We start from the raw sequence: 17,175 nt of genomic DNA on the forward strand, positions 1-17,175 counted from the left end.
TCAGTCAGTTCTGTTTTAAGCTGGTTTCCTGCATAGACACAAACAACTTTTAAAAGCTGGTCTTCTTTAAGGGATATTAAACATTTTTAAACTAATTTAAGGGTGTTATTGAGGGCCGCTGTCGAGCAGGTTTGCAGTATATTCCTGCATCAACACCTCTGACTCAAATTAACTGGATCTGACAGCCTATAAAGTTCTGCACAATGACTAATTAATTTTGATCAGTGATTGTTTGATTGATTGATTCATTCATTTTCTATACTGCTAAGAGTTGCGGGGAAGCTGGAGCATTTCCCAGCAAAATCATTAGATAAGAGGCAGAGTACACCCTGGACGGGTTGCCAATCCATCACAGGAATTCTAGTCATTACATTCTTATATAAATTATTTATACACTCCAATCCATAAAAATAGCTTATCTAAGCTAAGAATGGGATAATAGGACTGAACAGTGACTACAACCTGTAGGACACAACTAACAACATGACTAAGTGGTGTGTCATGAATGAAGATTCCTCCTCAATAATAAAAGCCATCAGATCGATACGTCTTTAAAGAGCACTAAGTAACTTTCTCAGCATAAAAATGTGTGTTCAGGCTCATTTTAATGGCACAAACTGCATGTATTATGTTCCTGGAGCAGTCATTGTTCAGCAGCAAACCACACTTCACAAATTTTTCTTCCAGGATGCTACGTCACATTACAGCTGAGTTTGTCCTTACACACTACATACATGTTTGCAACTGAATATCAACACTATGACTGCTTTGAATGTAAAATGTGACTGATCAAAGAAACACAAGAGGACATTATTGGAGAAAGTGGGGAGAAGAAACAGAGAAAGGGATCTTATCATGGCTGTGTAGAGGGAGAACTGAAAGGCAAGCAATCAACAAAAAAGTTCTTTAACGGAGGCAAAGTCCAAACTAGTAAGTCCTCAGAAAGGCACGAGGTCAGTTCAGGCAACAGGATCTCAGGACAAGGCATTATAGTAAGATCTTAGTTCAAGCAAGGTCTAACTCACGCAACAGGAATGGGCTCAATACCATATGGAGAGTTGATGAATGACTGGCAAAGAGTAGCTGGAGAAGCTAGGCTTTAAGCTGGGAAGTGGATGGAGAGGAAGAACAGAGTAAGTAAGGCATGAAGAAGCCAAAACTGCAGAACAGAAAAAAAGACAACAAGCAGGGTGGAACTGTCCAATGAGGATAAGGCAATATCTCTCAACATCTGACTGATTTACTGGATGGAGAGAGCTCAGAGGGCGCAAGATTTATATCAAATTAGTTTTCCTTCCTCAGACAACTTTAGGAAACCGCTCCATACAGGACATCAGAGACATGGAGTCGTACAGGTGTTCTGATGAAGTTATATATTTGGTCCCAGTTTAAGAAGTATTACTAAGTTTTCACAGATTTTCTCAGCAAGATGCCCTTTAATGAAGGCTATTTTTACATCCTACCTGTACTCTGAACTCTTTCTAGCCAGTGAAAGTAAGTCCAATGTTGACTCTTGTCTTATCTCCTGCTCTTCCACTGATAATGTCTTCTTGCACATCTTTTATTTAAAATATTTAAAATGAAGGATGTGTTGATATCCAGTTGCTAACGTGAGATTTGGTGTGTAAGACACATCACACTGCTACACAGCAATGCAGCATCCCAGAGGAAAAAGTTGGTTCCTCAGCATCAGGACAATGACACTTCCATAAATGCACAAAATAAATTTCCCATTTCCATCAAAATTGTCTGAAACACACAGTTTCAAGGTAATAAAGTTATATAGTGCTACCTTAAAGTGATTTATATTCATGTTGGTTCTGTTCTACTGATTCTAGTTTACTCAGAAACACAAAAACTCTTTATTCCATTTAATAAACCAGTTTTAATTAAATTAATTATGTGCCACATTACTCCAAGTTGTGTTCATATAGAGACTAATGATCTGGCAAAGATAATCAGTAGACTGATCAAATTTTTCTTTTATTCATTCCTCTTTACTGAACATCAGTAGATGTTCTTAGTGAATAGATGAAATTTTCTCTCTGGGACAGAAGAATAAAGACAAAAGCTCCTCTTTAACCGGATGACAAACTTCCAGCAGAACCACCTTTAACTGGTTATTCATTTCCCCAATCTTTAATTTTAATGTTATGTTTGATTTTAGTGTGACAGTAAAAGAAAAGGAGAAGTATTTATGCTCTACTGAGGTAATGCTGTACCAATCTTTTAAAGCTGGGGTAGGTTATCTTTTAATTTATTTTTACTCTGGGTGAAGTGGTTCCTCCTCCTGATAGTAGTCTACACATTTTGTAATCATGAACTATAAGAAATATAGCTAGACCCCTCGGTTTACTGTAAATCTGTAAAAACTGATCAATCCAAAAGTTCGGACCGAGATGGAGTTCTCATAAAAAAGCCTTGGATCATGCAAGGAGCAAAACCAGAGGGGGAGGAGCCAAGACAGGGTGCCACTTTCAGATCTTGCTCGCTCCCCAACATTACATACCCTAGCTTTAATTCAGGTCTGGCTTGCTCTTCTTCCTAACAAGATACAGATATATGCATATTAAACTAATATTGCTCACAACAAATTTTGATAAATTCAAGAAGCTGATTAAACCAGCTTAAAAAAGTTCCAGGAACTTAACTAAACCCTAACCCTAACCCAAAGTTCAAATCTCAGATCAGGTATTGTTACATAAGTCCATTGATCATTACTTACCTTCTGTTTCTTCTAAATTGCTAAATGCCACAAACCAATTTCTTTGGAAGATGCATTTTGTTGAAAAAAAAAGAACAAAAACCAACTTACACAAGCGTCTTAGGATAATAAGGATGTCAGACTGGGAGAGCTCAGTAAACCAGTTATCATACGATCATGCCAGTAACGGAACAACGGCTGCTGGGAACAGCAGATCAGCACGAGCAGAAAATGTTGCTGTGCATGATTACATAAGAGACACAACAGGAAGGTGAGCCCGTCATCTACAGAGGCGTTTCAGTTTTAACAGATACCCAAGTTTCTTGAGAATTTAAGTGCAGGTGGATCGCCCCCCCCCCCCCCCCCCCCCCCCCCCCCGCACCCCCCGTACTTCGGATTGAGCAACTTTGTGAGGCTAAACTTTTCCCTGTCCTTTCTTCATTTCTGATTGTTTTTTGATCAAATCGACCTGCAGTTTCTCACCAGTAATATCAAACAGTTTTTGTTTCACATCTGCTCCCCATTCTCCTTTAATTTTCTCCTACACCATCCTTCATCCTTCACTCCCTCCACAGCTTGCTCTCTATCTCACTCATTCCTCTTTTTTTTCCAGTCTTTGAGCTGTAGCTTTGTGTTGACTGGAGGCTTGTGGAAACAGGCCAGGAGAATAAAAGTAGGTCAGTGAGGAGGGCTAGGAGATGACGGAGGAGAGGGGGAGAGCAGTAAGAGAAAAGAGGGGTTATTCAGAGTGGAGAGAATGAGAAACAGGGAAGGAAGGGGTGGTGGTGGTGGGGGGGGGGGGGGGGGGGGGGGGGGGGTGTTACATCACATCCCTCCACAGAGTAAGTAAACTTGAGCAAACTACTCCGAAAGAAGCTCTCTGCTTGAGGGCGCAGGTCAGTAGCAGACACTGGCTGATTATACCCTGTCTCTCCTACATATTGTTACACTGTGTAATAATTTCAAATGTCAATAGATCAGGAGTTTTATCATCTATAGTCCAATACCAAACAGTTAATCAGTTACGTCTTATGAGAAAATAGAAAGATACACTTCCTGATTTGTCACATGAATGGAATTTGAGTGCAATACCATTCCAAGGCAGGGCAAAGGATCACCTAGCAGTGCATAACAAACCCAGGACAGTTTGTGTTGATCTCATTTTAATATGTTTTAACTTCTCACACACATCAAACATACTCACAAGCAGAAGCAAATTTGGAGAGTGCAACTTCCCAGCATAGATAGAAGTTTAATTAAAGTTAAGTTATAGAGTGGAGAGAGAGGGTGAAGGCGGGTGTTGGCCTTGTGCTGCCTGCAGTGATCAACAACACTGCCTGGTTATGTAACCGGGATGCTGCAGTATGTAGGTCAGCAGCACGGGGAGAAGCAAGGATGGGGTAAGGAGTGTGTGTTATAAGCTTTGAATGTATGTGAGCCCTTTCAGCCATTTGTCCAGGCAGAGAGGATATGCAGTTTAAATCATGGTGAGCAGATGTCAAAAACCATTAGTCACTTCTGAAATCCCCCCTTAATGACCTGAAATTTGTACGCCAAGGAGAAGAAATCATCAGACGATGGATGCTACAGAAGCCCATTGTGCAATGAAGCCTAATGCAACCATGCTTTTAAACATTAACTTTGTAAATGTTTGCTTTTCACATTCCAGTCATTTTTAATTCCCGATCAAAATGTTTTGCATGTCCTGGTGCTTATTAAAAATATTTTACTCTGACTGCTCTGTTAATCATAAATAAAAAGATTATTAGTTCATTTTCATCAAGATTTATTGTGAACATTCCTGATTGAGTTAGTAGCATTCTGACATTGTGCAGTGTTCATTTAGAAATCAGCGATTAGATTTTAGACAAAATGCTCAGAATATAAACAGAGGGGACAAAGATTGAGAATGAATAACTATGAAACAAGCTAATCAATTATTGAACAATTTACAACATGACTGGAGATGTTAGCTAACCATGTCTCTCTGATTACTGCTAAAGCAAGATAAACTTTAGAATAAATTCTGTGATATTGACTGGATTTCAACAAACGTCCAGAGTTGTGGATCACCTTCTGAGTCATTTTTTCACAAATTTCTGTCTTTGCCGATGTTGAAATAAACGAAACCAAAAACTGTTAAATCAGAAAAAGAAGAAAAAAAGGACTCAGATTTGTTGTATGCCTGGAGGAAGCCTTGGAGATAAAACCGAGAGCTGACAAGGGAGAAAAACGACTCCTCTGTTGAACATGCTTGGTTGGCTGCATGTCAAGAGAGTTATGTTCCCTGCAATGATCCATTCAGTCCCTGCTGCTTCTGTCCAACACAGTGCTATAAAATAGGTCAGTCAATGTGTGTGTGTGTGCGTCTATGCGTAATTCACCAGATGTGTGTACAACTTTGGTATTAAGGACTGCCAACTTCAGCGACACACCCCCGACAATAGCGCTGGATTTACATCACAGTGTGAAAATAGGTCACAAGAAAGTTGTACACTTTTGAAATAAAAGTAGGCCACTAGGAATAGCTGTGTGTGTGTGTGTGTGTGCGTGTGTGTGTCAGCGCACAAATGTGTAAGAGATGAATCAGCTCAATCTTATGCAACACCAAACCGTCCTTCAGTCTCTACAGTATTGTGTGCCCTTGTGGTGGAAGAAGCATGCTGCAAGAGAACATGTGAGTGTGTATTTCTTCCAGACTGTGCATGCTGTCCTTGAATTATCACTTTTATCTTCACTTATTCTAAAAGATCTTTTACAGTCAAAAGAGATTCTGCCATTTTACTTAGTCACCATAATTTGTGTGTTTTGGGATAAATTTGTATTTAAAAATACGGATCATTGACAAACAGTGTTCCTTTTAGAGAGAATTGGGATAGAAAACATCCACACATCAAATACCTGGAATATGATATAATTAATTTTGTAAACTGCTTACAACAATTCAGGGTTGTGTGGAAGCTGGCAAAAGGCAGGGTGTACCATGAAGTGGGCAGCGGTTCATCGCAGGGCCAACAGACAAACAAGCACTCATGCTCCTCCGGGGATTTTAGAGTGACCAGTTAACCTGACATGTCAAAGTTCCCGGAGGGAACCCACACATACACAGTGAGAACATGCAAACTCCTCGTGGAGGCCTGTGTTTGAACCCCACCTCCAAAGGCTCAAATCAGTGACTTTCTTGCTGTGAGGCAGCAGTGCTAGCCATCACACCAGCAGGAAATATAACATAACAAGAACAGGAAATATTGGAGACAAGTTTAACAAGGTGTGTTGGTTGTTATGGAGTGCTTGATGTGATATTGGCAGTTCTGGCTTACTGTCTGGTGGTGGTGGTAGACCGGTGTGCCCAATCAGGTTTCAGGGGTGGCCAGTAGTGCCCTCCTGGCCATCTTTCCAGGTGCAATTATTCCTTAAATGTTATCCCAACTTCAGACCATGCAATGTTCAGTAAAAAAAACAAAAACAACAAGAGTTACATCTCAGATTCTCTAGCACTCAGTTAGCGCTCTGTATAATAATCTACGGTGACTTGACATGGAGCCCTGCAAAGATATAAGAACAAAAACCAAACAGCATACGGTAGCCATCAGAGCTCACGCTACATGTGCACGAGCTGATTGGCTGAACTGTAGCTTCAGCTACGATGTGCTGATGACAACTGATTTAATAGAGAGGGATAAAGCATTAAATAAAATAAATATAAAAGAAACAGATGAAAATCTCTAATCAGCTGCAGTGAAATATTTAATCATTTTATTTTAGTAGAAGTAGATCTTTATAATTATTCTTTTTTTTCAGGACAAAGCTATTTCCTTAACAACACTGTGAGGGACCAAGCTGGAGAAGGAAGAGGAACACAGGTGGCTTCAAAAGAAAAGGGTTTTATTTACCCAAACAATATAAATGAATTAGGCCTTTAAAGAGGTCAACTAAGCAAAACCTAAATCAAAGTCTGAAAATAACTAAACTAACAGATTAGGGAACATAATTGACATGACACAAAAAACATACTGACCTGACAAACAAGAAACAAGGGAGAACTTAAATACTGGCTGATCAGACCAGTTACAAAACATATGGGGTTTCACATTAAACATGCTAACAAACTAGACAAAGACACAGAACCTAACTGTTAGCTTAATCATTCTTAACAAAACTACTAACAAAAGGTAAACCCAAACTACTCAAAAATGGGAAAGAAAATGAACAAACATTTGAAGAAACTAAACTTTTAATCTCCCCCTCTGAAGATGAGGTCTTCCCAAAGGCCCGTGGTGCTTCCTGCTCACTGGCTTCCCACCTGTGCACACTCCTGCCCCCCAATGCCCAGGCTAGATCCTTCAGCAGCAGTAAAAAAGAAACAAGGTTAAACAAAACACAAACAGTTGAAAATACAATGGCTCCTTAAATGTGCGCGCTAACAAAAAAGAAACCAAAGCATTTAAAGTTTAAATATAAAGAAAACTAACAGACAATGTGGTGCTTTTACCGCCTTTATATGTGTGGCCATTGGTCTGGCCATCACAAACAAACATAAGAAAGAGCAACCCACAGCTCAAAACTGTCCACATTTTTCTGACTACTTCCTCCAAATTTGAACAAAATGCTCAAATATAGTGAAATATGTCTGCGGGCGCTGTGAGAAGCAGTACATAGATGTATGCTGCAGCCCTTAAATGTTAAAATTCATGACATCATGACAGCACAACTACATGCACAGTGAAAATGTGTGAGTCATACAGTGGGGTAGGAAATCTCCAATTGCAACATGGCTCAGTTTGCAAAGTTGCACCTAAACAAACTAGAGTTCCTAAGTAATGTTTGCTGGGAAAATGACACCAAAGTGCAGATGCTTGAACATAACAACTATGGTGGGGCTGGGGTTGTAAAATTATTATGAAATAGTGAATGGAAATGATCTGCAGCCACAGGACCTGGATCACCTGCAGTCACTTAGTGGATCATTACTTCCTCTGTATTGTAGAGTCAAATGTGAACCTAACCTGTAAAGCTGACTCAAAGCTGGGTCAGATCTCAAATACAGCAGTGAGTCTACAATTAAATTTCAAGAAAAGAAATAATGTGTTAGAGCAGTAGTTCCTAAACTGGGGGGCCCAAAGTTATCACAGGTGGGGCGCCGCAAGACTTAATAAAACTTGGGACTTTTGGCACAAATTTGTAAAAGTGGGAAATGTTGATGAATCAAGAAAGAGACTTCAAGTCATAAAAAAGAAAAGAAAATATGATGGAGAATATCTGCTCCTGCTTGACCAGTGATAGTAATAATCGGTGGTTGATGAGTGACAGTCAAAGTCAGACTCTCTGGGAAATTATCTAACTGATTGTAATGATGGGATCTTTTAAACACAAATACCCACATGGTCTATATGTTTAGGCATTCCTGTACATCTACTGTTTTTAACACATTTTTGCTTGGTGCATTTTGAAATATATGCATTACATAACAAAGTTCTGCTACTGACTAAGTCCAGACTTGCAAATTCCCTATGTATCTGCTAGAAGGCGCTGACTCAGATGTTATGAATTCCTTCTCCGTTTCCATCTAAAAACATTCATATTTGTGTCATTTGCAATATGTCGACACGGGAAAATAAAGGCATTGCGTGCCATTAGTTCAAGTGTATGGCATTAAGTCTCAGGTGCCACCATGTTCCACACATACTTTAAATGAAACATCACTGATCAATAAGTTGATTAAACACAGAGAGCTGGCAGATGACTGGTATCTAGAAGGTATTCCTGTAACACATTCAGGAAGCTTATATTCTTATATGAAATTAAAGCTAATTAGTTTTTAATTAACAATTCATGAATAATTGAGAAATTTGTTATTATCTTTATCTTCCAGATGATCATTATTTGATACAGTGATGAATGTTAATTTTAATTTTGAAGTTAGTGGATATCAAAGCAGCTTTTCTGAACATTGTGCTGACCTCCTTGTTGTCTGACAGGATGAGTCAAATTATCATTCAAACCAACCATATGTATGTTGTAAGTAGATAACACAAATTCATTTCCCATGTGTCTACTTGGATATGGTCTTAGTACAATCCCTCTATGACCATATGTACAAGAAGTCTGGTGTTGCAAATCCAGTTAGGTCATCTGAAATATTCTTTTAGTATGTCACAGAATGATGAGTGCAGATTTAGATTCTTTATTAAACAATAAAATAGTTTAAGCAAACTATTTCTTCAGGTCCAGTTGTAGGGTGAATTCCTGCAGACAGACATACAGTTGTGCTCATATTTATTCATACGCTTTCATTAAAGAAGGAAAACAAAACAGCTGCCTGTAAAATAAGATAAAATTGACTAAAGTAATAATAAAGACTTTATGAAAATCCTGACATTATTTTCTAATAATGGTTCAATAGAAATACTTTTTTTTTTAAAAAAAGCAAACAAATAAGATCATTTATTACATATCACATCACTCATGAACTAATATTTAGTTGAACAATCCTTTAATGTTTCCGCTCCAGTCAGGTGTTTTCTGTTCCTCTCAGTCAGACTTCTGCACCTGTTGACAGGTATTTTGTCCCACTGTTCAACAGAAAAGTGCTCTAATTTGTCCAGGACCTATTTGTTTGTTTTTTTCTTTCTTCAACTCAATTAAATTAAAAAAAGTGTCTTATATTACTAAATTATATTTTTGCAAATTTTTAGTTATTGTTCCTTTTTTAAGTCTCCAGTTATTTGAGTAACTGTTGTAAATTCAGCCTTTTCTTTAATGAAAGGGGATGAATACATAAGAGCATAACTGTACATAAAGAAAAAACCCAATCTGACTGCATCCACACTATTTATGCAATCACACTGTTTGCTTTTACTGACAAGTTGAGACCAACGTGTTGCACAAGTTTATGTAGACACGTTGGATCATTCTTGGAATTGTTCAGCTAATTTCCTGAAGGGTTTGTGTTGCCTTCCTTTAAAACAGCCTGAAGGTGTTACTGGTTACCAGTCAGGCAACACACTTACATGCAAGCCATAGAATGGCCTCAGTCTGTATATTTGCATATGTGCCTACAGTATATTCTAATACAAAGTTAAGTCGAGTCAGTGTTACAGCTTGCTCCAGTATATAATCATGGGAGGAAATCAATTTATTGACTGAAGTTTTTGTGATTCTGTGATGATGTGGTGACATGCCCCCTATCTTTTTGTTAGTATTGGACTTTTCCTGGTTCATCAGCCACAAGAAAACAAAATGTTATCATGTCAAGCAGTGAATTTACAAGTCTGAAAATGTTGCACATGCCGTACATTTTATATTTTGAAACAACTAAAATATACTAGCTTCTTCTTTGTACTCATTTCTTCTCGTCCTTTAAGGGTAAAGGCTGGGGGAGGAAAAAAGGATCTTATTTAACACAAATGTTTAAGAGTAATTCAACCTGGGGCCTGATAATTGCTGGGCTCGGCTCCAGCTTCCCCACAACCATAAACTGGATTACGCAGCATAGAAAATGCATGAAAATCTCCAGCCTTATTAGTTAGGTGAGAAATTCCAAAGTAAATTAAGTCTAACATTACATGTGTATTATAAGTCTGGTTTTACTAAGACAAACACAATATTTATGTTCTGCAGCAAAGATAGATCTTGATGTGTTGTAATGCAACACTTTAGCTTTTTCTGCAACATATGTTGGGTGTTTTGCATTGTTTTATTTTACATTGAGCTGTAAAAGAAACTTATCTTCAGTAATACCCTCTGCACCAGTTCAGTAGCACTGGCTGGTCTGGGTTGTTTTCGAGCTGTGTTGTGCAAGCCCGTGATGTCATTCTAGGAGGACGGCTCATTTCTTTTTAACCTGACTGCTGCTGCTGCTGCAACTGGGCTTGTAAACATGCAGGTAAACACAGTCCACAGATCTAACACTGATGATGTTCTGGCACCATCAACTCATTAAACTCGTTCATGATCAATAACTGGATCAAATGTGTATTAAGTTTAATTACCTGAAAAGTTTATTTGTGGGTGTTTTTTTTATTTTATTTTTATTTTTTTATCTTGAATTGTCATTCTTAAATATTTATCCTCCATTTTATTCTGTATATTATGATGTAATTTTATGCAATCTCTATATTTTGGTTCAGGGAGATGGCTAGAAAAAGCATGGGTCACTTTCTGGTTGCATTTCTAACAATGTTATCATCAAAATGCTCATGTCAGCAGATACAGGACAAGTTGCATTTAGACGAGGATAATTTAAGGCATTGGTTTACAAACTTTTTGGGCCGCCTTTTCTTCTATGACAATAATGTTAAGCTCCCGCACCCGTCACATGAACCAAAGAAACATACTGGGAAATGCATCATTAGTTTAGTGGCTGTATTGTTGACTATAGTTAAAACAGCTATCAGTTATTATTATCAATTCTTCTGCTTTAGTGTGAAACATTTTAAACCAGGAATTGTTACAAACTACTTCAGGTGAGCCACATTTTCAGTGAGATGGATTTGGTAAAACAATTCTGCTATATATGATAGTTGGGTTGTTTATATCTAAAATAACCAACAAGCTTTTCTTTGTAATCTGGACAAAAGGTCCCCAAGAGGTGTTGTTCATAACATTGGATTGTAATATTTTGATGCATGCAAAAGACTGTGGTCTCTTCATCACCCACCATTGATTATTACTATTACTTGTCAAGCAGAAGCAGATATGCACCATCATATTTTCTTTTTTTATGACTTGAAGTCTCTTTCTTGATTTATCTTCATTTTCCATTTGTACTTTTACATGTCCAGTGCCAAAAGTCCCAAGTTTTGTTTAGCCTTGCCCCACCTGTGATAACTCTGCAGGACCTCAATCCATAAGGCAAAGTGCCTTTCTGATTGTTCTTTTTTGTGACCATGGCTCCACCTCCCTTAATACCATTAACAAGCTTCTCCCATGTAATTCTGGGCTGAACAACAAAATTTGATATATGTATTACAAATTAAGATTAATAGTCTTTTCCTTAAAGGACAATTAAATGCTAATTCATGTATGACCTTTAACCACAACTGTTTGTACATGCACACTACTATGGTTTAATTTTACAACATATATTACTGTTATTATATTATATTATATTATATTATATTATATTATATTATATTATATTATATTATATTATATTATATTATATTATATTATATTATATTTAATGTACAATCATTAGCCAATTGTTCATTTTAACATATCTTGCAATATTATACGATTTATTGTGTTGCTTTATTATAATTATGTGCAGTGTCTTTGTCTTTGAAAGTATGTAAACTCAAAATCAGTTGGCGATCAGATATTTATTTTCACATATTGTACTGTGTGTGTCAGTAAGTTCCTGACCTGAACCGGTGATGATGATGATGATGATGATGCATCTTTTGTGTCTGCTTGCTCATATTGGACAGTCCTAAAGTCTTAGGATTCTTTGCAGGACAGAATCATCTGTGATACTAAAGCTCTTCACACATAACCTTAGGATTATCCTTTCAGATGCACCACACACAGCTGTTAAAGTGGTTGATCAGAAAAAACGTCAACTTTACAGGAGCTCCAGCAGCCTGACAAACAACATGTTGGTCAGTGAGGTAACCTGCAGTCGTTTGTGGTGGTTATTAAGTGGATTAACCCCTTTAGATTAGTCTCAGCCATTTCTCCCATCTGTCCATACTACACTACAGACATGCAATAATACAAGCATCACATGACAGGGAAAAATAAAGGACGTCTTAGACTTCAGGTTTACGAAACATCTTTTTTTTTTTCTTTTTTTACATTCTGAGCTACTGTTAACCACAAAAAGTGATCACACACAATGCACACGCCTGCTTATGCTACTACTACTGTAACCATGAAAACAAAACACAAGCACTAATCTGTGATTAGTCAGTGGTTATAATTCCCAGCTGAGCAGCTGACATGCAGCTCGTAAACAGTGTGTTGGTGCAGTCTCAGTCATCATGATTATCTCAGACCTTGAATAAAAGAAGCGGGACTTTTTTTTTTTTTTTTTAAACATTTGCTTTTTCACTAAAACACACTCCCTAAGAAGTCTTTCACATGAGCAGTGAACCGTTTTCAAGAGCTGAGAAAAGGTTGCTTTTATTCAAGCTGTGAGGATTAGTGATGGTGGACACAGACACTACAAGGTGGAGCTGCTGACGTGCATACAGCTGCCTCTGAGGGGTGACTTCTGATGAAACATGCAAACACATTATTATGTTCACGTGCGTGTTTTTTTTTTTTTTTTCCAGATTTTACCACCCCCCCACACACTTCCAGTATTCTGATGATAACAACTCAAAAAAAAGAAAAAAAAAAAGAGGAAAAGCTGTCAGTTCTTAGAGAAGTCCTCTGGGGACCAAAGTATGAGCATCACCAGGGATTTATGGGACATGGAAATAAGATGAAGATTAAAAATGAATAAAACTGCTCTAATTCCTTGATAAAAACTAGAACATGTATATTAACATGTCTGTGTGGCATTGCAACATATTAAACTGTTTAAAATGTAAACTACGAGCATGGAAAGTTCTATTATACATAACTTTACTCAGTTTATTAAAATAAAGAGCTGTCCAGGAAAACAGCGCCATCATGTGGCTCGTGATGTGTTGTTGGTTAGTGGGGGCCTCAAGGGCAGAGGAGGGCAAGAAACCACAAGTTAAGGGAAAAATGTCTGACACACTGTGCTGCATTCAAGGAACAAGAAACTGTTTCTGTTTCACGTGATTCTTCCTTTTCTGTGACAATAATAAACCTAATGGACGGTGAAAGATGGACTTTTTTTTTTAACTAGATAATGTGCAATTTGTAAAATTGCATGAAAAATTTAAATTAAATTAAATTAAATTAAATTAAATTAAATTAAATTAAATTAAATTAAATTAAATTAAATTAAATTAGTAAAAATTCATTTGATTTGTGTTTTACAAAATGTGCATTTTAAAAAAATGTTTATTTTTTAAAACAATGCGTGCAGTTCCTCCTGTTTTTCTTCCGCCTGGCATTAGAAGAGAAAGAAAATATGGATGAGCAAAAAATATGCAAGATGTAATTCTGCTCCAAATGACAGCAAAAGTTGGCATTAGCCATTACTAAATGTGAAAATCAGAGTTTCAGCAAGGCGAAGCCAAGCTGGCCAGACAGGTTACAGCCTCCCACTTCCCCCCTGACATGCACACATCTGCTGCCGTGACCTCTGACTGTTCAGCATGAGAATGAACTTGTTGATCTCAACTTGACTTGGTTTCTCCAGCAACTCAGCAGCTGCAGCAGATGAGGCTCCTTTTATTTATGTCATTGTTGTTTCTCAGAGAACATACATCTGTAAAGCTGGAGCCTATCCCAGCAACCACTGGGCAAGAAGCAAGGTACAGCCAGACAGGTGGCCAGTCCACCGCAGGGCCAACACACAGACAAACATTTCTTTAGCTATTTGGTTTTGAAAAGTGCGATGCTGGCTGATTGTTCTTTGTATCTAGCGCCTTCTACTGACCACCTACAACCATTACATTTAGTTTTGTTAGCTCTAAAAGAAAAAAAAAAAAAGAACATAATTCTTGGAACAATTAATAAACAGTAACAACGTGATGAATCCCAGCAAATATCAGCAGCATGAATCAAACATCAGTAAAATATCTGTTGTATGTGTATTGTACATTATGATAACAGGTTTGCAGATGACTGTGTTCCTGCCAGCCTATTCAGTGTGTATGAAACGGATTATGGATCAGTGGTTGAGGTTTTGTTTGGTGTGAGAATGCCTTCCATTCTCCTTTAATAACTGAGGACATGTTAATTGATTTCTACTCTACCAGGATGTAAACATGGCAGCAACAATAACATGATAGATAAGCAGCTTTGCTTCTGTGTTTAAGAGACAAACAACAACAATCTGCACTCAGGAAACTAGTCAAATTTCAGATGGTCAAAGTTGTAATAAACTCCTTTTTTTACATAGCTTCTCTTTAGTCTGTTTCAACACTTTCTATCATCTGCTGGTGAGATAACTTAGCACAAAAATAAAAAACTGAATGTGACCTGTACATTAGCCAAGACCGACTCACCGCTGTATGCTGAAGACATGATGTTCACATGCCTTGCCAAGTGCTCCTCATCAAAGATACAAACCAACTCCATTCATGCTCTCAACTCAAATAGATCAGCCTTGTCCATCTATATTTATTTGTTCATGCATTCATTCTACAAATCTACCATTTTTCTTACAATTATCAAAAACATTTGAATAATCTACATCGAAAGATTAGTATTATTGTTGTTATTGATATGATGACAATAATGCTAATGGCAATTACAATGTAGCTACAATTTCTCCGAGGGGATAAATGAAGTACTGTCATTCAGTCGGGTTTTTTTTTTTACTTTCTGTTGTGTTTCGGTTTCTGTTGTGTTGTGGGGTCGGTGCTGCATGTTTTTTTTCTTTTTTCTGCTACCCACAAATATTCTTAATCCCAATTTGATAGGATTACATCACTCTTATGCTAAAATCTGCAATCATCTAAATGTAGAACTGTATTCAAGTTGCTGTTTTTGTCAACATTTCTGAATGGTCTGGGCCTCATCAGATATCTAAGTTTAAACCTGGGAGGTGTGTTTAGTTGCCCCTTGCTGGAATCAGCTTCCAGTGAAAGTTTATATCCAGGTTTATTTATTTTTATCCTTAACAAGATTGAGTCTTTTCCATTACTTTTGTTAGTGCACCATATTTCCTTGATTTAGTTTTACGCTTTGCTACATATCTGTATATTTATTCATTTTACTTTACAAAATACTTTTCTTTTATTAATACTTTTTCAATCCTATTATTATGAAGATTGTTGGAACATGTTTTGTAATAACTATGTTGATCACTGTTTTGTGTCTTTTTTTTTTTCAAACTTGATTAAAATAACTTTAAATCAATTTCAATCAATTTATAATAAAGTTTTTTTCCTATAAACAAATTAGCCTTCACTGACCATGTTAAAGCAACAAACAAGAACCCAAAAAAACAGTAAATTTGTCAAAGGGTAGATTTCCTTTATTGGTGAATATTTAATACTAATTATGTACAGAAAGTGCTCAGATTAAATTTATATAAAAAAAAGCTCTTAAAGTACAATTTTAGAATGAAAACATGTTTATACAGTAATGCATCACTTCCAAGTCAAACACATGGTTATAATATGATGGATGGACACAGCAGAAGTCCAGATGTAATTTCATTTACGGCAGTTGGCAGGGCTGACGCCAACAGCTGTTCTCCTAACTTTAACCCGACAGAAGCAGCCTTAAACCTGCTCCGGTTGGGTTAAAACCATGCTGTTGATGCAAAACCCTGCAGAGAACTAAGACCTCATAAGTACTTCAGTGATGCAAGTCTCTGGCATCTTTAAAAAAATAATATCTGAAGAAATTTCATTTGGAGCAATTGCAAAAAACTGTTTTTATAGTTTTGTGTAAGATTTCACATCACAGAAAAACCCTCTCATGCCAAATTTCAGCCACATGCTGGAACACCTTCATATTCACATACAAAAACCATCTGCTCAACTGCAGGAGCTCTACTCATCACGGAAAATCTGTCCATGTTATCCTGGATTTCAGATGTTGATGGGAGCACTCCTGACTGCCTATGAAAAGTCACAATTGTCTGATTCATACCGATGTTTAAAACAGAAATGCCACAGTCCAGCTATTAAACATGCAAATCACTCCAACAGAATAAATTTCTTTTACGTCACCACAGAAGACAAAAAAAAAAAAAAAAAAAGTTTCTTCATTCAAATGAACATAAACTGTTTTCAGCTTGTAAGAAAAAAAAATGCAAGTAAGGGAAAGATCAGCATATTTAAAAGAGGGGTATTTCTTTAAAACGCCAACCTTTTAGGTCCTGAAATATTATCAGATGGCAAAGAGCTGTAGCGAAAACTAAAGACATGTTTTGGTTTTGGTACAGACAGGATCAGATTGTTAAAAATGGACGGAAAATGAAAATTTTAAATGTTGAGTAAACATGAATTAGTGGCAACCACGAAAGAGTGACACAAAGTTACAGATGGAGAGCAGAAACTATAACTTCCTGTTGTTAAAAACTGCTGTAAGTGTTTTTACAAAAGTTGTCCTGCATATATGTGAAAAGCCCTGCGTGCTAACAGAGCTACCTGGAAACAAGGAGAAGGCCTGGCTGCAGACAGTTTGTTCACTCGCCAAAAAAAAAAAGCCCTAAATGCTCAGAAAAATAAAGCCCAGGCTTAAAAATACTGGATTGAACACAAAACACATTCTAAATTATCCAAACTTTACTTTTAGATATGAATACTGAAATGCATTAAATAATTTATATTGATAAAATTATATTGAATTACATTAAAATATATAAATCTGTTACTAAAGACAAGTAAATACTTTTAATTACTCTCTTAAAGTCTTCTTTGTAACGGGAC

The sequence above is a fragment of the Telmatherina bonti genome (genome assembly GCF_933228915.1).
Source record: "Telmatherina bonti genome assembly, chromosome: 3".
Taxonomy (NCBI): domain Eukaryota; kingdom Metazoa; phylum Chordata; class Actinopteri; order Atheriniformes; family Telmatherinidae; genus Telmatherina; species Telmatherina bonti.